This window comes from Pseudorca crassidens, chromosome 10, assembly GCF_039906515.1.
Source record: "Pseudorca crassidens isolate mPseCra1 chromosome 10, mPseCra1.hap1, whole genome shotgun sequence".
NCBI classification, from domain to species: Eukaryota; Metazoa; Chordata; class Mammalia; order Artiodactyla; family Delphinidae; genus Pseudorca; species Pseudorca crassidens.
In genome coordinates this window covers 16229763-16255138 of record NC_090305.1, presented here as the reverse complement: position 1 = coordinate 16255138, position 25376 = coordinate 16229763, and the positions used below count along the sequence as shown (strand labels likewise).

The following is a 25376-nucleotide window of genomic DNA, read 5'->3' as shown; positions in this document are numbered from 1 at the left end:
ACAATGCCATTTATAACTTCCCCCCAAATCAAAACACCTGAAAATAGCAAGTTTCACAAAGGAAGCAAGAAAGAAAGACAAAAAGAAACACTGTAAATCAGAGGATGAAATATCTTACAGTGAGAAACTACTATATTTAGGCAGAAGAAAAGTCACAGCCTTTTGTCACACTGACTCTTCATTCAGCAGGTTCCCCTGCACTTACATGAACTCAGGACAGCCACACTCTCCTCAAGACGACCAGGCTGAGGTCACCAGGACAGGGGACTGGCTTCCACTGAGAGCAATTCTTACCCAGAACTCCATTTCTAACTCAAAAGAGAAAGGCTGCAGATAGATGGAAAGTTGCTACACCTACTTAAATGTGGATCCTGTTTGAAGAGGACATTAAATAATTACATGTTGCAAGAACACCTCTTCCAGGACCAAATTCAGGTCCTCTCTGTGAATAAAAAGAAAGCAGTTAATTTTGCCCCCAATATAATGTAATGTAATGTAGTAATCTCCCAAAATTTATCTAAAAACATAGAATGGAGAGGAGATATAAATCCATAAAGGAATACCATAAGAATGGGCTGCAGGAGGTCTGGGGGCCTCTACGCAGCCTGCCCATATTCGGAACTTGGTAACACTTTCATTAAGTCACAACAAATAAGCAACTGGGGTTATTAGTATCTGTAACCTGGGATCATTTAAAAATTCATTAATTAGACGTGTATTGTCAGCAACAGTTTTTAAAGTATTTACAGTAAATACAGCCTGTCACTAAGGGATGTGCTTTCACGTCACAAGTACTGCCAAGAAGAATCAAGTCATACTCTAAAAGTTGACAAGAGCTATCATAAAAGCACAGGGTGTGACACAATGTAATATTACTTAAATCTAAAGTGCCCAAAACAAAACAAACGAAAAAACCTGACGAAGTTTCTAAACACTCTCTATTTCTGTATGCACCTTGTCAGACCAGTGCCACACCCTCTACAAAGTTCACATTTTGAGCACTGAGTAGATACAGCTAGAGCGCCATGCTGTTTTCCATATAGTGACAAAGTGGCTGCCAATCTACACTCTCACCAGCAAGCAGAGCAGAAGGGTTCCTCCTCCTCGTCCTCATCCTCCTCCACCACCACCACCGTTAAGGAAGAAAATGGCTTCCAGGCATGACAACTTGACTCCAACAAGACTGAATGTACTGGCGTAACCACAGGCAGCAAAAGGAGGTGTGATTATAGAGTCAGAAGCCTACACCCTCTTCTGCCAGCACTACTACAATCCTTACTTGTGAGAAGCTATGAGCAGTGACAATGCTGTCTACACATTTTTATCCCTAAGAACTTCTGCTTACTTTCGGGAATTCTGAGAAGCACCAAAAGAAAGCAAGCACAGACTCTTGGAGGGAATCCACTGGCCCCCATGGCAGGCTACACCCTAGACTTCAGCCCTGTAGTGTTCTCTGGGTAGAGGAAGCCGGGGCAACTACAGGTACTAAGCAGCCTCCATATCAGCTCATGGCATCACCGATAGGGGCAGACAAGGTCCATGAGATATCCTCTTACATAGTCAACCAAAATGAAAAGTAAAAATTTTTGACATGGGATTTACTGCTATCTTCCTATTTCTATAATAAAAATCCATTTGTAAAGCAGAATATATTTTTAAAAATCATATTCATTAAATAAATCTTCACACTGCATTTTTTTCAAGTATAGAAAAATCTCATTTGTTTAGTGATCAAAGCTTTCAACACAGCATAAGATGAATATTTAGATCACCTGGTCACCATAGGACAGTATCTAGTTAGTTGGTGTTTTCTGTCACCAAAGGGGTGAAGCAAAGTTCAGGTATCAGTCTGACCATCAGGAATACAGGAGATAGAGCCCTAAATGAATCCAAAAGAAATACATTTGCCAACAACAATGAATAGTCTGCCACTTCTTCAAAAAATTCGAAATTCTTATAGAGACTTGGAGTCAGAAGAAACCTACAAGGCAAACCTATCAGGTTTTCAAAAAATACACTCGAATTATTTTGCCTAGCAAATTAAAAGAGATGTTTGCTTATAACCTACCTGAAACTTTTTTGGATAGCCCAGCAGACTGTCATCTTTAACGAACTATCCATCAATATAGGTAAAAAATATATACTCTAGATAAACATTTAAGCAAGCAAAACATGGGGAAATAAAACAGCAAACATATAAATCAAAGTTCTGCAACAACATATGCTAGCTACATGATGGCCAAAATTACAGAAAACACCATTTGAAAATGGCACTGTCAGAAAGTGTTCTCAACAACCAGACCAAGTGAGTCACTTGTAAGCACCATTAACTCTAGTTCAACCAAATGAGTCGTTTAATATAAAGCATAAATCAAGCTCTTGCAGCATCCTCAAACTGGAGAAACAATCCTGTGTTAGTTAATAACACATAAGAGGACAAAAAGATTTTAAAACATTCTATAAAACCTACATTCTAAACATATGCAATCATAAAGATGTGTCACAAGAGGATGAACAAAGAGCCTCTCTCCCTCCTCCCTAGTGTACCACAGCATCTCACTGTGACTTCATAGCAACAGGGGCACCATACTGGTACAGCATAATATACTGAAAAGAATTTCACTATGAATTCTTAAATGTTTATGTAATTTTAATGCATCTGTTCTAACAAATCTTACTCTGATTCTGAATGAAGCCTTATGAAGTAGAAGCCCTGAATGGGAAATTATGTAGTCACTCTTCTTTATTTTCAGTGGTTATAATATAGATCTACAGTTCCTTTAAGTAACTGATTTCAAGTATAGGAGGTAGAAAAGTAACATTAGCTTAATTTTAATGAGAAGAACCTTACCACTTTTCTTAAATACAAAACACTCACACAAAAAAGATAATTAGTTGATACTGGATTGCTATTTAAAATACTGACAACTCAATAATGTTATAATAATTTGAGTTTATTGCTCCATAGTATGTGAGTAATGACTGAGGTACAAATCTGAGACACATGACATTACTATCATAGAACAGTTTATAAGATTCAATTCGGAAACATTCCTCAGGTGAAGAAATAGTGCTAACTCCAAGTTTAAGACATGTTATCAAAGACCATAATCTAACTCTTGGTTGTGACAGTATAACATCTGGTCCCACAAGACCAAACAAGATTGTGAAAGCTCTGAAATAAGCCATCATCATAGAAATGACTCAGTAGTTTGAGGGGAGTACCTTTGGGAAAAGCTGACACCACAGTATGAACCATAATGTAATGACTACTTGGTAAGTCTTCATGCGGATGGGGATGGGGATGCGGATGGGAATGTGGATGGGGTGGGAATGGGGATGGGCTGGGGGTGGGGATGGGAGGGATGGGATAGGGGGTGGGGAGTGGGGGCACTAGGCTTGGAAAAGAGTAAAAGACCTTTTCTTCAGGAATAGGAAGTTTCTTTGAGAGCCAGGCACTTCAGGTTATACTCATGTTCATCCAGCATACCATTATTTTCATAAAGCATTCTATAAGATCAAGCAATTTTTTTCACAAAAATCCTATGATATAGTTCCTTGTTGCTATAAACCATAAAACCTCTCAGTATAACAGTAGTAAGTCTGTGCTTTCCTGGGTCACACAAAGCTGATCAGACAAAGGGTGCATGTGTGTACTGGCTGGAGATGGAGGACAACTTCACATCATTATTACCCTTCAAAAAACAATAAATAGTCACTTCTTTTAAGACGGGTTTTTAAAACACCTAGAAGTCCCCATATTACTTAATCCAATAACATAAAACAAATCAGTAGGATAAAATAAAAGCAGTTTGACCATGACTTTCTCCAACCTTCTGACAGAGAATTGTTTTAAACCTGTAATGATGATGAAGAGATAGTATATGACTGAGAATTTAAATAATTTAAAGAAAAAACTAATTAAGCAAATTCCACTTCAACTCTTAAAAATGGGTTGCCTTACAGAAGACTTTATAGAGGACATTTATATATACCTTCTGTCTCTACGCTGGACCCTGCTTGTACATTTACTAATAAAAAGAACTACAGACCTTCCTCAACTTACGATGAGGTTATGTCCCGATAAATTGATCCTAAGTTGAGAATATGCATTTAATACACCTAACCTACCAAACCTCATAGCTTCGCCTACCCTACCTCCAACATGCTCGGAACACTTACATTAGCGCACAGTTGGACAAAATGATCTAACACAAAGCCTATTTCATAAGCGTTGAATCTCTCATGTAATGTACGGAATTCTGTCCTGAAAAGTGAAAAGCAGAATGGTTGTCTGGGTAGGGACTGGTTGTAAGTGTGCCAGCTGTTTACCCTCATGATGGCATGGCTGGCTGGGGGCTGCTCACCTCTGTTGCCCGGCACTGAGAGAGGGCACTGCACTCCCTCCACTAGCCTGGGCAGAGAGCAAAATGCATAGCTGGAAATAGGGTTTCTACTAAATGCGCATCACCTTCACACCACCCTAAGGTTGAAAAATCCTCAGTCCGTAGCGCTATAAGCAAAAGTTCGAAAATGAAGACCTAAATTACAGTTCCAATTATACCAATAACTAGCGATATGATTTTGTCTCCATGTTTCTAATATTGAAAATGGTGTAATACTTACCTTTCAGTCAGTTTTAAGAAATGAGCAAAAATAACATGTAATATCACACAGTACATTGCACGTACTATCCTCAAAGAATGTTGGGTCCTTGCCCATACCCTGCCCTCCAGAATCCTGTATCTAGACTAATTAAAATGTAACATGTTAAACAGCCACACAATAAATACTTATTAATTCATCATAAGGAAAAGCCACTGACTTTTGAGTTACAAAAATAGCAACAGAGATAGAGCAACATTTGTTAAAGAAATGCAGAAGATAACTAGAGAATATTATAGGATATGTGAGGACCAGGATGGATATCATAAAAAGGGTCCAGGAACAACCACCACCACCACCGACAACAACAAAAAAACCACTCAAGCCACCAATTTTTTTTTTTTTTTTTTTTTTTTTTGCGGTACACAGGCCTCTCACTACTGTGGCCTCTCCCATTGCGGAGCACAGGTTCCGGACGCGCAGGCTCAGTGACCATGGCTCACGGGCTCCGCGGCATGTGGGATCCTCCCGGACCGGGGCATGACCCCGTGTCCCCTGCATCGGCAGGCGGACTCTCAACCACTGCGCCACCAGGGAAGCCTGCAAGCCACCAATTTTTTTTTGAAGTTTTCTGATGATACAATTTGATTAAATCTATTTGCATTTTTATGATTCTTAATTCAGGTTTAAAAAACACCACGTTCATTCTATTCACTTAGATATAATACATTTTAATTATTTTCAAGAACGATACGAGAAAGAACAGTCTCATGTTCTAAAATTAACTGGGATATAAGCTCTAAGGAAATTTCATGAGCCCTGCCTCTCTTTCCTATGATGACACTTCGTTAGGTAATGATGGCAATTTGTTTACGGATAAACTGGACGTATAATTGGCTGCTAGCACACCACATTGCTGATATACTCTAGCACTGATGGTGCCCAGCAGTAGACCATAAAATTCACTTATAAAAATAAAAGTACAAAGAAGGCCTTGAAATAAATAGAAGGGAAAATAACAGAATACAGTACTTGGGTGAATGGTGTACCCCCAAAATTTATGTTCACCCAAAACCTGTGACAGTGACCTAATTTGAAATAGAGTCTTTGCAGATATAATTAAATTAAGATGAGCTAAAACTGGATTAGGACGAGCCCTAACTCAATGACTACATTCCTTAAAAGAACAGGGAAATATGGACACAAACACACAGGAAAGAAGGGCATGTGAAAATGAACATAGATTAGAGTCATGTTTCGAAGGTGCATGGCCATGCTTACACCTTGATTTTGGATTTCTGGCCTCTGAAATGGTGAGAGAATAAATTTCTGTTATTTTAAGCCACCTAGTTTGTGGTACTTTGTTATGGTTGCCCTAGGAAATTAACACAAGTATGTGCACAGAAAACTGATCTCAATTGTGTTAAATTAATATGCAATTAATTTAACATATGAAATGTTACCAAACTGTTAACAAAGGCTATATCTGGGTGGTAGAGTAGCTGATTTTTATCCTATTATTTGTGATTCTTCCAAATTTTCTAAACCTTTTTTCAATAAACATGCTTACTTTTAAAATCAGAATAAAAGCCAATAAAGGTGACTCCATAAAAAAAGTGTACAAACAATAAGCTAATCAGGAAGCAAGGCATAAAGAAAAAAACATGCAAAAATCAGAAAAGGCAAGAAAGAAATAACCGTCAAAACAGAGAAAATTTTAGAAATAAAAAACTACTCGGCACAAACTTATGTAAATGATTTTTAAAATCTAGATAAAATGAATGCCTTCTAGAAACATACAATTTAGCAAAACTGATCCCCGAAAACACAGGAACACAAAAGACCCTATTACTAGAGCAGAAACAGAGAATCTAAACTCCTTCCACCACTGATACAAGTGCTACATAAACTACTCCTAAACACAGGAAAATAAGAAAATTATCCAATACTTTTCTTATGAAACAAACATGACAATAATTCAGAAATCTGACAAAGAATTCAAAAACCAAAACTGCAACCATTCTCAAGAATACCAAAGCAAGAATGCTAAATGAAACAATGGCAAAAAGACTTTTGCTTCTGGCCAAGTTGAAGTGACAGGAAATATTTATTATGTCGTTTACAATATATAAAAAAGCAAAATGTAGGACAATAATTGAATAAAGAAGGAAAAGAGGATGTAATCATATACTGCTATAAGTTTCTTAACCTATATCTAAAATGGTATAACCTGGAAGTAAATTGTAGTAAATATAGATACGGTAAACTGTGTAGAGCAACTACTAAGAAAATGGGACCAAAATAAAGGGATAAAATTAAAATTCACATTTCATGCAAAAGAAGGCAGGAGAAGAGGACAAATGAAATCAAAACATATGGGATGAACAGAAAACAGCAAAATGGGAGAACTGAATCCAACACACCAATAACCACATTAAATGTAAGTGGTCTAAACATACCAATAAAAAGACGGAGGTCAGCATTTCCATGATGTAAAAGCTAGACTTCAAGAACACTCCAGACCAACATTTTCCATGAAAATAGATTTTAAAATTCGTTGCAAAATTTTAGCAAATTGAATCCAAAAATGCATAAAATAATTACACATCATAACCAAGGGGGATTTATACCAGTAAAGCAAAGTTGGTTTAACATTCAAAAATCTATTAAATTCGGGCTTCCCTGGTGGTGCAGTGGTTGAGAGTCCGCCTGCCGATGCAGGGGACATGGGTTTGTGCCCTGGTCCGGGAAGATCCCACATGCCGCAGAGCTGCTGGGCCCGTGAGCCATGGCCGCTGGGCCTGCGCGTCCGGAGCCTGTGCTCCGCAACGGGAGAGGCCACAACAGTGAGGGGCCCGCGTATAGCAAAAAAAAAAAACTATTAATTCAATTCACCATATTAAGACTAAAAAAGAAAAAATATGCATATGACCATCTCAATAAATGCAGAAAAAGCATTTGACAAAACTAAACATCCATTCATGATTAAAATCCTTAGCAAATTTAGGAATGCAAGCAAACTCCCTCAACAACATAAAGCCCACAATTAACATCATACTAAATTGTGAAAGACCACCACTTTTCACCTGATATATATAAAAAAAGCTGCTACTCTTATCCTTCTATTTCACATTAGGCTAGTAGTCCTAGCCAGTATAATAAGGCAAGAAAAAGTATCTAAAGACTTAGAGATCATAAAGAAAGAAGACTGATTTATTTGCAGACAACATTATTATCTATGTAAGAAACTCTAAAAAAAACCTACAAAAAACTACTAGACCTAATAAGTAAGTTTAGCAAGATGGTAAGATACAAACAAAAATCAATTATACTTCTATATAATAGTAATGAACATTTGGAAATTGAAATATTTTAAAATACCATTTATAATAACATCCCCCCCCCAAAAATACTTAAGAATAAATTTAACAAAAGATGTGTAATACCTGTTAACAAAAACTATAAACATCACTGACATTAAAGAAGATATAAGTAAATGGAGAAATATATCATCCTCAGGGATTAGAAAATTCAACATTGTAAAGATGTCAGTTCTCCCCAAAATGATCTATAAATCCAATACAATTTGATTAAAAATCATAAAAGAGGCCTTTTTATTTTTGGTAAAAACTGATTCTAAAATTTCTAAAACTGCAAATGATTTACAACAGTATAATTGATTTTTCACAAGAACAATGAAGTTGGAAGACAAACTACTTGATTTCAAGCAACACTAATCAACATAGTGTATAACTGGTGCAAAGGGAGACATACAGATCAGTAGAACAGGATAGCCCAGAAATAGATGCACACGTTTATTGACAACTGATTATTGATGAAGGTTCAAAGACATGGGGAAAAGATGATACTTTCAACAAACATTGCTGGAACAATTGTATATTCATATGTAAAATAATGATCCTCAACCCTTACCTCACACAACATGCAAAAATTAACCAAATATGGATAATATATCTAAATGTAACAGCTAAAACTGTAGAATTCCTAGGAAAAAAAGAGAGAAAATGTTAGTGGTCTTGGATGGACAAAGATGTCTTAAATAAAATAAAAAGTACAAATTGTATTTTAAAATATAATAACCTAGACTTCATAAAAATTTAAAACTGTTCAAAAGACAAATCACATAATGGAAGAAAAATATTTGCAAAAAAAGAAAAAGAAAAGGAAAGAAAATACATATATGAGATAAAGAACTTGTCCCCAACATATACACAGAAATCTCAGCACTGAATAGTAAGCCAAACAAGCCAATAAAAAAAGACAAAAGATTTGAGCAGGCACTAACCTAAAAAGACATATGCATATTCAACATTATTAGTCATAAGAGAAATGCAAATTAAAACCACACTGAGATATAAATACATACTCACTACAATGGCTAGCACTGATTGACTATATCAAGTGTTGGAAACAATGTAGAAAACTGCACCTGTCACCAACTGTTAGCAGAAAGACAAAACGGTACAATCAGTTCAGCCAATCCACTCCTAGATATTTCCCAAGAGGAAATGAAAGCAATTGTCTATGGAAAGACTCACACAATAATGGTCAAAGCAGTTTTATTTGAAATCAGAAAATAAATAACTCAGGTATCCATCAACAAATGAACAGACAAACCAATTTTGCAATATCCCTACCATGGGTACTGCTCAGCAATAAAAATAAATGAATTGTCATATACACAACAATATAAATGAATCTAACAATCTAAGCTGTATTAAAGAAGTTAGAAAAAATCATACTATATGATTTTATTTATATAAAACTCTATAAAATATCAATACGAACTAATCCTTAGTGACAGAAAGTAGATCAGTTGTTTGTAGATAGGGAAGGAGGGAGGATTGGATTTTAAAGCAGCATGAGAAAACTTTGGGGGTGAAATGTTCATTATGATTGTGGTGATGGCGCATATGTCCAACTCTTTACTTGGTACACTAGAAAGATCACTGAGACCAAGGCAAAAACACCCAGGACCCAATGTGAAGGAACCTCCACTAGCCAACATGCAATGGTTTGAAAGACATCAAAAAAAAAAAAAAAATCCATAAGTGTGTAATGATTCTTGGTTAAAAATTTAAAGCAAAACAAAATGTAATAGTTGCTTTTGGAGAGTACTAGGGAGCCAACTTATTTTTCCAATGCCAGTAACTAAAAGGGAAAGAATCAGGCATTCATCCTGCCTTTTCTACAGGAACTGTACGTCAGGGTAAACAAATAATTAGGAAAAAATTATTTTCATAGGCATTCCAACTAAAAGGTGAAGAAGCAATAGTAGGAGAATTAAAATTTAATGATTTTGCAATGCTTAATAAAAAGAATGGATGTAGGACGAAGGGTGACAAACTACAGCCAGTAGATCAAATCTGGTTCACACAGTTTATATATGACCAGGGAGCTAAGAATGACTTTTACATTTGTAAACAGATGTAAAATGACACAAAGAAAATTATTCAGTAGGGATTTTATATGACCCACAATGCCTAAAATATTTATCTGTCACACTACAGGATATATCTGCCTACCCCTGATGCAGCTGGCTGTCTAGCCTTTTTTTGACTTTATTTTTTTTTCACCTTTATTGGAATATAATTGCTCTACGATGGTGTGTTAGTTTCTGCTTTATAACAAAGTGAATCAGCCATACATATACATATATCCCCATATCTCCTCCCTCTTGCATCTCCCTCCCACTCTCCATAATCCATCCCTCTAGGTGGTCACAAAGCACCGAGCTGATCTCCCTGTGCTATGTGGCTACTTCCCACTAGCTATTGCTTTTACATTTGGTAGTGTATATATGTCCATGCCACTCTCTCACCTCATCCCAGCTTACCCTTCCCCTCCCCGTGTCCTCAAATCCATTCTCTACATCTGTGTCTTTATTCCTGTCCTGCCCCTAGGTTCTTCAGAACCTTTTTTTTTTTTAAGAATCCATATATATGTGTTAGCATACGGTATTTGTTTTTCTCTTTCCGACTTACTTCACTCTGTATGACAGACTCTAGGTCCATCCACCTCACTACAAGTAATGCAATTTCGTTTCTTTTCATGGCTGAGTAATATCCCATTGTATGTATGTGCCACATCTTCTTTATCCATTCAACTGTCGATGGACACTTAGGTTGCTTCCATGTCCTGGCTATTGTAAATAGAGCTACAATGAATATTTTGGTACATGACTCTTTTAGAATTATGGGTTTCTCAGGGTATAGGCCCAGTAGTGGGATTGCTGGGTCGTACAGTAGTTCTATTTTTAGTTTTTTAAGGAACCTCCATACTGTTCTACATAGTAGCTGTATCAATTTACATTCCCACCAACAGTGCAAGAGGGTTCCCTTTTCTCCACACTCTCTCCAGCATTTATTGTTTGTAGATTTTTTGATGATGGCCATTCTGACCGGTGTGAGGTGATACCTCATTATAGTTTAGACTTGCATTTCTCTAATGATTAGTGATGTTGAGCATCCTTTCATGTGTTTGTTGGCAATCTGTATGTCTTCTTTGGAGAAATGTCTACTTAGGTCTTCTGCCCATTTTTGGATTGGGTTGTTTTTTTGATATTGAGCTGCATGAGCTGCTTGTAAATTTTGGAGATTACTCCTTTGTCAGTTGCTTTGTTTGCAAATATTCCCTCCCATTCTGAGGGTTGTCTTTTCATCTTGTTTATGGCTTCCTTTGCTGTGCAAAAGCTTTTAAGTTTAATTAGGTCCCATTTGTTTATTTTTGTTTTTATTTCCATTTCTCTAGGAGGTGGGTCAAAAAGGATCTTGCTGTCATTTATGTCATACAGTGTCCTGCTTATGTTTTCCTCTAAGAGTTTGATAGTGTCTGGCCTTACTTACACGTAAGTCTTTAATCCACTTTGAGTTTATTTTTGTATACGGTGTTAGGGAGTGTTCTAATTTCATTCTTTTACATGTAGCTGTCCAGTTTTCCCAGCACCACTTACTGAAGAGGCTGTCTTTTCTCCATTGTATATTCTTGCCTCCTTTATCAAAAATAAGGTGACTTTATGTGCGTGGTTTATCTCTGAGCTTTCTATCCTGTTCCATTGATCTATATTTCTTATTTTGTTAGCCTTTTTTTTTTCCACCAGTAAGTAAAAAGCTGATGAAACTTCACATAGGTTGGATTCAGTTAACAACATAATCCTCATGCTATGGTCTGAATGCATGTTCCACCAAAATTCGAATGTTGAAATCCTAACCTCCAAAGGTGATGGTACTAGTAGGTGGGAACTTTGGGAGGTGAATAGGTCATGAGGGTGGGGTCCTCATGAATGGGATTAGTGCTCTTATAATTTTGAGGCTCCAGAGAGATCCCTTGACCCTTCCACCATGTGAGGACACAGCAAGAAGGCAACAGCTATGAATTAAGAGGAAGGCCCTGGCCAGAAGGTGACCATGCTGATGCCTTGATCTTACACTTCCTAGCCTCATGAGCTGTGAGCAATAAATTTCTGTTGTTTATAAACTACCCAGTGGTATTTTGTTACAGCAGCCCAAATAGACTAAGACAGCACAGAGTAACAAAAGTAAGATAACTAGAAATAAGCCTCCTGATATGATGCAATAACTAGTACACACCACCTGCTATGAAGTATTCTTGCCAAAATTCTAAACTCTGATCAAGCCTCTAGATCTAATTTCCAGTTCACAGCAGAAACTGGGAAATAAAGAAACATATTAAATAACACAGTGAGGATATAATCAGCAAAATCCAGAACGTGAGAAATTGTAGGACAAACGAAATGATTTCCTAAGTTAAAAAAGAAAGAGAAAAACCAAACAACAGATGAAGAAATACATAAGAGACCATGTGAGTAAAGGGTTAACACTGGCCTGGGCTGATGCAGACTTTCCTGGGAATGACCTCAATGTCCCTTTTCTCCTACTTGGAAACATCAGAGTTAAGACGAACTCAGAACATTATATCTGCTTCATCCGTTACATGAAACTGCCCCTGTATTCAGTGAAATGGTATGCAGGGCTGGGCCTACTTAACCGAATGGTTTAAAAAAGTAGTGAAAAACTGAGTCTGAGTCAACGCTGTGTCAAGGTGGCATCCACACACCTTCGCTCTTGACCATGGCAGCTGTAATGTTCAATATAGGTGAAGGCTAAAATAAGCTGTATATTAGAGTAGACAGACCAGGCTTCCTGATGAGATGAAAATGTTGCACCTGTTATGTCTCCTGCCCTTGGTCCTTCTATGAACTGACATAAAAGCAGTATTAGATTAAAATCACTTGAGTCTTGTGAGCCTGATGGCCAACTTGGACACATAACCAAGTGCTGTGGTGGTGCAGATGTATCAGCCAAAAGCAGTGTGTGGGTCGCCTTTGGGTCCCGATTCAAAAGAACCAACTGTAAAGATGGTTGGGGGAGATGGAGAAGAAGAATGAACAAGGGCATCAACTGGAAGTTTTGAGACTGACTAGGTATTTGTTGATAGTAAGGAAATCTATTCATTTTATTTTAGGTGTAACAATGGTATTAGATTGGTTTCTCTTCCCCCTGCCCCCGCCAATATGGGAAGGAAAAAGAATGAACAAGATCTTTTCTTTAGAGATACATAACTGATATATTTACCAATTAAATAATACACTGTCTGGAACTTGCTTCAAAATAATCAAGTTGTGCTAGGGCAGGCAAGGGGATGGGGGTCGGGGGGGTCGGGGGGGGTCGGGAGGCAGGTGAATAATAGGATTGCCCATTAGTTGGTAATCACTGCAGCCTGGTGAGTACTTGAGGGTTCATTATATTACCCTCTCTTTTCTACACCTTGAAATCTTCCATAATTAAAAAAATAAAGGAGGGCTTCCCTGGTGGCACAGTGGTTGAGAGTCCGCCTGCCGATGCAGGGGACACGGGTTCGTGCCCCGGTCCGGGAGCATCCCACATGCCGCGGAGTGTCTGGGCCCGTGAGCCATGGCCGCTGAGCCTGCGCGTCCGGAGCCTGTGCTCCGCAACGGGAGGAGCCACAATAGTGAGAGGCCCGCGTACCGCAAAAAAATTAAAAAATAATAATAATAAAGGAAATGTGGAAGAGTAAAAGGTAGAAAAATAGGATACAAAATAAAGGATGACTATGAGTCTATAGGGACATCTAACTAAAAGTTTAGATGTACCATTAAACTGACTTGCTGCTTCCCTTTCTATTTTGTATTTATTATTTTCATATGCTAAACATAGTGAATATTCCTTAGTAATTCCTATTCGTAAGACCACAAAAATAATATTATCTTTCTTCAGGGAGTTACATTCTTAAAAGAGAAAAAAAGTCAGCTAAAAATAAAAAGGATGAGCCAAACCAATCCCCAACTTTCTGTCACTCTTCAGGAACCAGAGCGACTCATCTGTAAGTGTCTCCTTTCTAAATTTATTTATTCTTCAATTGTTAATCCTCTATTTTCATAATTTTATTGAGTTCAACCGAACAAATATTTCCTAAGCATTCACTAGAATGAGGCGTTCTGCAGAGAGCAGACAAGAACAAAAAGAAGTGTGCTGCCTCCTCAGGCAGAGCTTCACCTCACGCACTCCAGGTACACAAATTATTCCTAGTATACAAAAATACCAATGCAGTATATTCTCTGCTCACAGTTGGCTACTGAAGAGATATTCCTATTCGGCACACTGGATTTCTAAATTTGTTTTCAGAAAAAGGCAAAAATAATAGTTTAAAAATCACTAGTGATATGAAGTAAAACATCTTTTTCTTAGCATATTATTTTAAGCTAAAAAGGGCATGGCCCCCAGATGCTGACTAGTAAGCTGAAATACACACTGCATTAAGGAAGGAATGTGTGTGTGTGGTGTGTGTGTGGGGGGGGGTGCCCCTGTGTAAGGAAGGAATGTGTGTGTGTGGTGTGTGTGGGGGTGTGTGTGTGGGGTGCCCCTGTGTAAGGAAGGAACGGCCCTATGGGTGATGGCTGGGACTGGGAGCCCCAGCTCTAGCTAAACAGTCTTAATTAGGAAATACTGACCTTAGATGTCTGTTACAGGAAGTTGTTTTGGAAAGAGTCCTCAGGCAAAAAGATCACAGATTTTGTTATGCTTTCCACTATAAACAAGTTTTTGCTTTCCCCCTGATAAAAACACTGTGGTTTTTCTGCAAGCAACACTGATGGAGCCAAAATGCACGTATGCTTTTTGCCTTCAAAAAAGATCTTCTAGATGAGAATGAAAAGTATACGTAATGAAAGAGAATTATATCATGTAGTCAAGAAGAGAAGGTGAAATATCCTCCTTACTATAAAATCAAAGAACAGTAGTTACTTAGTGACCAGAGTCTGTATTTCAGGAACTCCATGAAAACTGAGCCTTGTTTCAAAACAGAAAACATAGTAGGAAAATATACTTGTTTTCTAAAGGAATACAAAATACATTTAAAACCACACCCTTATTACCAACTTATACTAATGACAGCACATCTAGTCCTAATTTCTCTCCTGAAACCCAGTCCCAAATTTTCAACTGGCTCCTGAAAATCTCCCCCAGGCATCCCAAACACAGGTCCAAAATTCAACTACTCTTCTTTGTCTCACCACCAAACCTCTTCTTCTCTTGAACTCCTGTCTGCAAGAACATCATGGCAATGTCACGCCAGAAACCACAGGCATCATGTCTCCTGTTTCCATCACTCCCCTTTCCACATTTCAGTCAACTAACAAAGGGATAGCACATTTTTTCTATAAAGGGCAAGACAGTAAATATTTTTTCAGGCCAGGCTTTCCAGGCCAAAAGGCAATATCAAGATTATTATGTAGGCACTTATATAATAAGAGAAAACAAATTTCCATAAGATTTTTATTGACAAAATTCAAAATACAGTAACAGAATACATTTTTTTTGTAATACAAGTCTATTAATGAGAAGAATGAAACTCTTTATGGAGGACAATATTTTACTTAATTTCAGTTCAAAGTTACTGTCCCCTATCATCAAAATCAGTTAAAAATGTTCATCTGTTAAGACAGATATGTGAAGAGATTTTACTCATTTTATCTTTGAAAATGTCTTTTCACACAGATCAGTAATGGCAAATACTAACAGCAACACACAAGCATGATTGTAATTGAGCATATTCACCACCTGGAAGGCATCTACAGAATTCTATTCTTGATATTTGCCTCTTAGCTTTTCATTACAAGGCAGATTAATCCTTTCCATTGAAGGTTAGGTGGGAGTTCCTCACTGCACACTTAAATGGATTTTGCAGTACAGAAATTTCCTTTGCTCTGGCACTGAGGTCCAAAAAATGCTGCTAGGATGGTAGTTGGAGCTCAAAATATGTATCTGCTACAAATCTAGGTGGGAATGGAGGGTGTGCTTCTTGGTTTAAGTCCTGACAGCACATGAAGCATAAAGAGTAGCTGGACATTACTTGTGATGCAAACATTAGTTGCTAACAAAATGAATTTACTGTAGTATTAGCTTTATACATAAGTTCCATTTTACCTTTTCATTTTAATTTAAGATATATTATCAAATCTTTAACAAATCCTAATTTCCAAAGCCACTTAGTGTTCAGTAATAGTAGTTAAGAGTGGTTCCCCCCATTCAGAAAAATTTCAATTCCAGCCCTCACCTCAAAAAAAATCAGAGTAAAACTTTGCCACTGCTAAGTCACTAACTGCTGTGTAGTAAGGCAAGTCACTGTATTTAGCTTTAGTTTCTGACAAAATTTCATGGAACTGAGAAAGGCTAAGTTTGTGAGAAAAAAATGAAGTTCACCAACGACACCACCGGTTCAATAATATATGACAAGATTCAAATACTTTCCTCAAATATTTTCTACTGTTGAATAACACAATGAATAACTATGTGCTTTACACACCCTACAATTTCCCCTTTGTAAACTTGTCTAAGACTTTCAACACATCTTAGCAGATTCCACTTCGGCTTGTACTGAATTAGTGCTTTCTTACTTTCTGCCTAAATATTCTCACCTGTAGATTGTTGGACACAATCTATTCAGAGAGGTTCATTCTTCCATCACTACACACTCATCACTGGTTCCTCTAATAAACAACTGAGAAGCACTGGAAACATCTGCTGACTAATCAAGACCCAAAGAAAACCACATGAAATCATTTGTCTTGTTTTATAATTAACTATTGACATAGCTCCCAATGTCCTCAAATCTTTGAGCAACTGTTCTCACCTAACATCTAAAAGTTCATTTTCACGGGACACAGCGCTACGATCAAACATGATTTAATTAAATCACTATTGATGAGTGGCTTTTTTTGCTCGGCTAATAAAAGTGCTAATCAGAAACTTCATTTGGTTGCAGCCTCATTTTCATTTTTTTCCTTTTGTAAAGAAATTCTGCTGGGAACAGATACTCCATTTTAAGTTGTCTAATTTTTCTGATTGCTGCTCTCCTGTGAACTGGGAATACTGTGATAAGTGCTTGCTGTGGTAATGTCAAGGCATGTTGTATTCTTTAGCACAGTGCCACTGGATAATAAACACAATGCTCTGCCATCCAATTTGATAACAAAATTATTCTGTGACTGGGACATTTTTGTTCTAACCAAATTCCACCCTTGCCCATTCCCACCTCCAGCAACAATAGAATACTTCTGAAAGTTGTCTTCTGACCAACAAATGGCAACCAGCAGGAATTGTCAAAATGAAAGGAAGTCTTCTTTAATGGGAAATGGCACCAGGTAACTAAAAAGTTTTATTTAATAGATCAAATCATGACATAATCCTGCCATTTCACTGTCATTATTCACCTCATATTACCTAGAGGTGACAATATCCCATTCAGTACTGAGGATAAACTCACTAATGCTTCATCTACCCTTGGCAACTGTTCCAAAGCTCAGTTCTTCTCAAATATACAGACACAAACCCATCTCCCACTCTGTCCAGATGACTCTGCTTCCTACCTAAGTGAGGTATAAACAATTTTTCACAAAATTCAATCTCTTAACTCCCCATCTAGACATTTCTTAATATATTTTTTCTTTACAGGCCAATTAATTTTTAAAATAATTGTCACATAGTAAAATTGATTTTTTGTAGAGTACATAGTTCTATGAATTTTAGCACATATATGGACATATGGAACCACCGTGGCAATAACAGTACAGAAGAGTTCCACCATTCAACACACTCCCTCTTGCTATCCCTTAATAGGCACACTTTCCCCACCTCTACCCACTGGAACTCATGGACCTCTTCTCCATCACCATTTGTTTTGTCTCTTCTTGAATGTCACATAAATAAATCACACAGTTACAGCCTTTTACGACTGGCTTCTTCCACTCAGCACAATGCTTTTGAGATTCATCCAAGATGGTGAGGGTATCAACCATTCATTCTTTTCTTAGTGCTTGGTAATGTGTTCCATTGAATGAATGTAACACAGTATATTCATTCAACTCCTGAAAGACATATGACTTGTTTTCAGTTTTGTACAATTAGGAAGGGAGCTGCTACAAACATCTGTGTACAGGTTCTTCTGTGAATTTAAGTTTGCACTTCTCATGTCCAGAAGTAGGATTACTGGTCACGTAAGCCCATGGTTAACTTTTTAAGGAAACTAAAACGCTGTTTTACAGAGGGGCTGTACCTTCCGCATCCCCACCGACGATGTGTAAGAACTCCAGTTGCTCCGTAACCCCATCAACACCTGGTACCGCTTGGGTATGTAACGTTTTCTCCCAGTTTGCAGCTTGCTTTTTATTCTCTTAATAGTGCCAGTCACAAAGCAAAAGTTGTTCACTTCGATGAAGTCCATCTTTTGTCCTTTTACAGATTGTCCTTTGGGTATCATGTCAAAGAACTCTTTGCCTAACCACCGGTCTGGTCACAAAAATATTCTCCCTTTGTTTTCTTCTATAATTTTTAAAATTTAACATTTAGACAGTTGATCCTTTTAGGAGAGATATATACATATACATATACACACACACATACATACATACACATACATATATGTATATGGTTTAGGTCAAGGCTTTTTTTCTTTTTTCACATGGATATTCAATTTGTTCCAGCACATTCTGATGAAAATACTTCTTTCCCCCTTGAAAAGACTTGGCACCTTAGTCAAAACTCAGCTGGCCAATTTGTGTGGGCCTACGTCTTGCTCTTCTGTCTCCACCGACTTAAGTGTCTATCCCTTTACCACTACCACACTGCCTTGACTGCTGCTACTTTATAATTAGTTTTAAAATAGGGTGGTATGATTTTTCCAATTTTGTGCTTTTTCAAAACTGTTTTAGATAACTACAGTTCCTTTGTCTTTCCATTATAAAATGAAAATTCAGAATTAGCTTGTCCATACCTACAAAAAATATCCAAGTGGAATTTGCACTAAAATTACTTTAAATCTACAGATGAACCTGGGGGGAATTTATACCTTTACTATGTTGAGTCTTCCAATTCATAAACTTCATATACCTATTTTTTAGGTCCTCTCTGATTCCTTCTGTTTTATAGTCTTCAAAATACAGATCCTATACATGATTTGTTAGATTTACACCTAAGAAATTATACCTAATTAATTTTTCTTAGCGCTACTGTGTAAAATATTTTTTAAAATTTCAGTTTCCAATTGTACATTGCTAGTATATATGGAAAGAGGATTGCTTTTTGGTGGGTTTACACTGTATCCTTGCTAAACTCACGAGTTCTAGGTGTTTTATGGTAGATTCCATAGGACTTTCTAGGTAAATAATCATGTCATCTGTGGATAGGTATGGTTTTATTTCTTCTTTTATTTTCATACTGTAATAGGGAAGAAGCTTTTGTATTCTATTACAAGTTAATCACTAAAGGAATGTTGCCTGTAAGCTTAAATTATACATAACGGCCCATCTCTGGGAACCCTGCCTCCCAGGTAATGAGCATTAAGCTAAAATACCTTTGTTTAGCTCACAGGAAACATCCTGACCAGGCCCACCTGTGAATGACTGCAGGGAGGAAGAAATGAACATATCCCCTCAGAGGCCGACCCGAACCAGGAAATGTTTGACTTCACTCCCTCCCCTTTTAGTATAAAAGAAGCCTGCATTCTAACTCAGGCAAGATGGTTCTTTGGGGCACAAGCCAACCATCTTCTCGGTCTGCCTGCTTTCCGAATAAAGTCGCTACTCCTTCCCCAACAACTCGTCTCTTGATTTACTGGCCTGTCATGCGGTGAGCAGCATGAGCTTGAACTCGGTAACAGTACAACTGAGCCCTGACACATCTAATGCTGACCCCCTTTGGGAAGAACTCAGACAGTTACTAGGCTTAGATGTCATGCCTAAAAACAGGGCTGACTCTCAGGGGTCAGCTGGAGTGGCCACATTGGTGTTAATGATACTCAACCTACTAGTTCCACTAGTCTCTTTCCTTTGCCCTTAGAACCTGTGCTGTCATGGTCCCAGCTTGTCTCACATACAAGCTCACCCAAGCAGTGACCAGTTTGACATTCAAGCTGTATATGCTTTACATGAGAAAAATACAGCAATATGAGAGCTCCATTACACACTTATTGCTGGTTCTTTTAAAAGACTAAGACAATTTTCTGTAACTTATTCAGCATAAAGCAAACTGAGCAACCACCCTTAGTAAAAACTTAAGTCTATGCAACCTAAGGAAATGTGGGGTAAAAACATTTAGTAAAAACTTAAGTCTCTGCAACCTAAGGAAATGTGGGGTAAAAACACTGGCATCAAAATGAAGTCAATCAACGATGACACTTCTCAGAAGTAAGCTTTCAGAAGGGTATTAGGAATAAACCAGCCTTTCTAAACCAGTGTGCCGAGATAATTAAATACTACAAAAAATAACCTAAACGATCGTTTTCTCCAATCTCCTAAGAATGGTACACAGCTGTTTACCAATCTAGATGCCCAGGAGAAAAGAGAATTCATTAACCACAGTGAATGCCTAGAACATTCGGGTTGTAAGTTTAGGTTTAATTCTCTCAGAAAGCACAAACTGAGAAAGGCTGGAATACATGGTCAAGACTCAGCAAACAGCAAGAGACCCTTTGAATGAAAACATACCATTATTGAGTCATAAAATATTTTTTGAGAGCTTCCGTATGCTAGTGACTATTAGGTGTTAGGGATACAAACAATAAACCTACAGGAATAAATGTAAGGTAAAGATTAGAACCCGAAACATTGATGGGAAAGGCAAACAATGAGTGAACAGAAGAGGAACACAAGAAGATGTAAAGTCTGGAGTTCTTGTGAAGGTTCTCACACATCAAAAGAGAATCTTAAGTCTCAATAGCCTCTTTAACCCATGTAACCCAATTCACTTAGTAGAAAGAGTCACTGTTTTCCATTGTTTATTTGCCAAACATTAATGGCCAAAGCAATACCATTTTCTGGTGTTTTGATCTATATTTAGTTCAACGCAAGTTAAAATAATATATCATTTTTATGACACCCTGCAGACCACAAATGCTTCTAACCCTCCCACCAAGCTGTAAAACCCTAAAGGTGAAGGTCTACCACCTGTCAGAGGGGTCTCTTTCTGTTTGTCACGAACCAAATTCTCCAAAAGTGAGTGCAATTGGCAGGCCACCTGACTTCAGGCTGTTGGGTCCCGTGGGCCTCAGTGGCATCATGTATGAAAAAAAGATTTTAAATATCTGAAATTCTTTCTAGCTCTAACAGTCTCTGAAAATATAAATCTGCCAAAAGGATGTTTAATTATCCAAGAAGAGATTCGTATTAAGAAGGTGTGCGGGCAGTTGGTATTTGGCCATGGGGCTACAAATAATAAAGAAACTTATTAAATAGTTTGCAAAGCCTATCCCTAATTAAAAGGGTTTTTTTTTTCCATCCCTTATAAAAAAAGGCCTCAGGCCATTCTCATTAGTTGGCAAACGATCTTCGGCAGTGTAACGCATTACTAAATAGCTTAAATCAAACTGCTGCTCACTTTGCAAACTATCATGTTGCTATACAACCCATCCAAACATTTGGCAAGGAAACGTTACAGAGGACAAATCCATATGTCTACCATAGACATATTTAAGTTTGACTAGTTCTTTCTCATCTAGTATTTCAAAATAAGGAGGCTTTTAGTAAAACATAATTATATAAAAGCCAAAGATGTGGGTTCTAGTCTGGCTGGCTAGCTGGCTGGCTGGCTGGCTTTCCTTCTTTCGTTTATCCACTCAAAAAAAAAAGTCTGAATGGTTCAGTAATTTGATAACCCAAAACGCCTATGTTGTTTTAGAAAGAATTAATAATAGTGATAATGGTAACAATCTCTTATATAGTAATTATATTTACCAGATGCTTTTCTAAGCTATATATAGATATATTTAATCTCCACAACAAGCCTAGGAAACACATTATTTTTATTATTATTCCCACTTCAGAGATGAGGAAACTGACACACATAGAAACCTGCCCAGAGTTACACAGTAAGCACTGGAGCCAGAATTTAGACCCAAGAAATCCGGCTCCAGAATTATACTCCTAACACTAGGCCAAATGGCCGCGCACATGCAATAAATGGCCGCGCACATTCAATAAATGGCCGCGCACATTCAATAAACGAGGCTGCACATTCTAGCTGCATCTAAATCTAGACGGTAGCTCTGGGCACATTATTTTATCTCTTCAACCTCAGTTTCTATAAAACAGGAATAATAAGGAAGACTCTACAGTGAAGTAAAATACGTACCCTCTTGTTAGCATTGTAAATGACAATGCTTTGGAAAGCAATTTGAGTTTATATTCCAAGACCCATAAAAAGGTTCTTAACCTTGACACAATAATTCCACTTCTGTAAATTCATTCTAATGAAATATATTTGAAAAACTATGCTTTTTAATATGCAAGAGTACAAATTAGACATGTCAAAGTTAATTGTAGTTAACACCATCAGAACAGAAAGAAAATAAAAAGACAAAGGTAAATTATGAAGTATTGTGTTCTAAAAAGAACGGATAATCTAGTCTAGATCATAAGAGCTACTTTCTGGCTGTTGTCACTATATCTCAATTCAGGAAAAAGGTTCTGCCATGGTCCACTCTCCAAAAAAAAAAAAAAACAAAAAAAAAACAAAACAGAAAAACACACCCGTAATTCCATATCAGATGTAGAGAAGAAAAGAGCATATTGGTGATACCCGAAGACCAAACTACTCTAGTAATCAACGTATCCTGATGGTAACGGCACCTCATGAAAAGACAGGAGACATAGAGGATGGGAGAATGGGAAGGGAACAAAGCAACAATTTAAAGAAGATAAAAAGACTCAAGACAAGAGAAATCAGAAAATATAGACATGACAGGATCAATTAATTAAAGTTGTCTAGGAACCATTAAGATGTAAGCATAAAAGATAAAGAAAAAACTAAAAAAATTAGGCAAGTCACACTGATGCTGCTTCAAATGAGCATTTGTTAAGTGTATCAGGAAAATACATATAAGCCCTAATCAAATTTGGATTCTTTATTAGGATATGCAAAAATAAGATAAATTAAAAATCAAAAAAAAAGAAACTGAAATATCTGTACTATTCTTAATTCCATCATTCACCTTTGAAAATCTATCACAGAATTTAAAGTTAATGGAGTATTAAATTATGTCAATTATATTCCAAATAGAAATTTTAGATACAAAGCCACAATAAAATTAAGAAAATTCATCATTTGATATATTACTGTGAAAAACAAAATATGTAAGTGCAAGTCAACTCACACAGAAAACTTGCATTTTGCCAACTGCCACGTAGAAACCTTTGAGCATCACTAAATATCACTAAGACTGGCTTTCAGCACCAGCAGAACCTCACCCCCACTCTCTCCTCATGAGCACTGGACAGAGATCTTCCTAAAAATTTTCAGGAATTCCCTGGCAGCCAGTAGTTAGGACTTGGTGCTTTCACTGCTGAGGGCCCGGGTACAATCCCTGTTTGGGGAACTAAGATCCCACAAGTGTGGCTAAAAAAAAAATTTTTTTCAAAATTTTGTTTGCTTTTATTCTTATTGCTTTGTTTCTTACTTTGCATAAAATTGAGAAGGTAGGAAAATGAAAAAATAAACCTAATAGGAGAAATAAGAATGAGAAAGAAGTTGGAGTAAGCAAACTGGGGTCTTAACAACTCCATTCTCTGGAAGTGAAATCAGGTGTTTAACAGAGTAGGCAGAGACTCAACATTCAAAGGATCAGGGGTTGCCTAAATTCCAGAGTGAGAACAGTATGTGACGGTGGATAATGGAATTCCCAACGGTAATCAATTTACCAAAGAGGCCCCCCAACCTGACTTGTTACTTGTTGTACAAGCCCATTTTCAGCCATCATATATCGTAGGAGTCCTGTTTTATTCATTCTCTGTATTTGTGGTCATTTCTAGGTACATAGCTCTAAGTCTCACACGTATTTTTTTAAAACCTGATGATTATATTCCATGATGATCAAAACAGCGTTATTTACCAGTTAACGAAACTATGCTAGTAATAAAAAACTTACGGGGGCAGTGATAAAACAGGTAAACCTTGTTTCTTTTATTGCACTTAGTAGATAGAGTATCTGATACGTACAGATATCTGTAAATGTTTGTTGAATAAATGAGTGAATGACTAAAGAATAAACAAACAAATATGGGAACAAACCAATGAATAAAGTAGACAACCACCAATCTTGACTGGGGATATCTTCCAGTCAGAGGGCTACTGGTCCTAAATAAATAAATCCATTGTACATACCTGTTCTCTCATAAATTTATAGATGTGGGGCGGGGGAGAGAGAGAAACAGAGATGGGGAAAAGGAAGTGAGGGAGGAGGAGAACAGACTAAAAATCTCATTTCAGACAGTTTATGTTTTCCTCACGAGCAGTAATGGAAAAATAAAAGGTACTTTACAAGGTAGAAAGATCTTCCTAAATCCGAATTATCTCTCACCATTAACATTTATTTTAAGGACAACCTAAAAAGAACCGCAGAAATACACATTACAAATCACAGAGCTATATACATTGTTTAAAAATAGAAAACCAGGATTTTAAAAGATGACCTTGCCTTAAACCCAGTTTCTTTAGTGGATTTACAGAAAAATACACATTCCTCAGGGACTACTTCATCAGATAAAGTAAATGAGGTCTTAACTACATGCACTGCTGCCTTTTTAAAAAGCCAAACAAAACATTCTGCTTTGTCAGGGTTGGCAAAAATAAAACAACTGGTGCTACCATGCTGAGATGTAGCGAAATAAAAGCAAAGTCGTTTCACAAATAAATATGAGATATATATTATTTTTGCACTGAAAAAAAGACAGGCTTTTATCCACAATCACATGTGTGTCCAATTATACTTAAAGTTGGACAACACAAGTATTGGGTTTTTTTTTCCCCTTCCTGATATGGCTGGAAAACAAGTTTTCTTCAAGCAATAGGAAAATTGACAGATGGCAGCTCTTTGGAAACATCCATTCATTCACTCCTATTGTGCCCTTCCAAGTCCACCCTAACTCAAGTACTGACTCCAAGTGCACCCTAACTCAGGAAAACAAAACAAACAAACAAGACAACCAGACAGGAGGGTACACTTATCAACTATCTGTAAATCTATATGACTCGGCAGTTCTATCCTTTAAACATCATAATAGGAAATTCAGATTCCATCCCACTGGATAAACTTAATGCATCTTAAGAGGCATTTGACACAGTACAATATAAGAAAAGAGCAGAAATTCTCCCAACCCACCTACACTTGACGGCCCATGTTTTCCTTTCTCTTTGTAAAATTCTGGGGCCCATAGCATCTTT

General features: G+C 37.2%; 1 protein-coding gene and 1 long non-coding RNA gene across 6 annotated transcripts in view; one reads left to right on the top strand and one right to left on the bottom strand.

Moving 5' to 3' along the window:
• The window catches only part of CDKAL1 (CDK5 regulatory subunit associated protein 1 like 1), a 650929-nt gene that overhangs the window by 400205 nt on the left and 225348 nt on the right, over positions 1-25376 (bottom strand). The gene's annotated exons all lie outside the window — the stretch shown is intronic.
• LOC137232974 (uncharacterized) lies at positions 13890-19699 on the top strand. Its single transcript, XR_010947259.1, has 4 exons — positions 13890-13989; positions 17206-17308; positions 18209-18293; positions 19526-19699. It is a non-coding gene; the product is annotated as an uncharacterized lncRNA (long non-coding RNA).